We start from the raw sequence: 586 nt of genomic DNA, 5'->3' as shown, positions 1-586 counted from the left end.
GAAATCATCAATGGGCATCAACAAATGAAATGAGTTTGAGTTGTGAACACAGAGGCATGTGATGTTCGCAAACACAACTTTCTATTGCATATTATTGTGTTAATCTGACAAACTCCTCTTACAGGTATGAGGAAACATAATAGTTCTAAAATAATGATGGCAATAATAATATTATTACTGATAAATACGAGAAAAATTCGTACCGGCACCGGGAATCGAACCCAGGACCTCTCAGCTTTGCGCGCTGAGCGCTCTTTACCAACTGAGCCATGCCGGGACACGATCCACGGTGCCGGCCGAACCCCTCTCGTAGTACTGTTTTACGGCTTTACTACCTGCATTTAAGACGATGCACGTCATATGTATGCAGGAGCGCATATTAAATGACTTTGTTGCCGAATTGTATATTTCTATACAGAGTGTAAGGGGTATAAGTGCCGTCCTTTTCACAGTCGTCGGGGACGATCTGCAGGATAAAAAATGTTCATACAACATAGGGACAAAACTTGATAGTTTTCCCAGAAAAAGTATTTCTTTTCTTATTTTAATTGCGTTATACTGCTAATATCGTTAATAAAATTACGAA

General features: G+C 39.6%; 1 non-coding gene across 1 annotated transcript; it reads right to left on the bottom strand.

Moving 5' to 3' along the window:
• Positions 1 to 200: 200 nt before the first annotated feature.
• On the bottom strand, positions 201 to 277 carry TRNAC-GCA (transfer RNA cysteine (anticodon GCA)). Its single transcript has one exon. It is a non-coding gene; the product is annotated as a tRNA-Cys (tRNA).
• Positions 278 to 586: the final 309 nt, after the last annotated feature.

Source organism: Periplaneta americana, chromosome 6 (assembly GCF_040183065.1).
Source record: "Periplaneta americana isolate PAMFEO1 chromosome 6, P.americana_PAMFEO1_priV1, whole genome shotgun sequence".
Lineage (NCBI taxonomy): Eukaryota > Metazoa > Arthropoda > Insecta > Blattodea > Blattidae > Periplaneta > Periplaneta americana.
The sequence above is the reverse complement of the archived record's forward strand: the minus strand, read 5'-3'. Positions and strand labels throughout refer to the sequence as shown.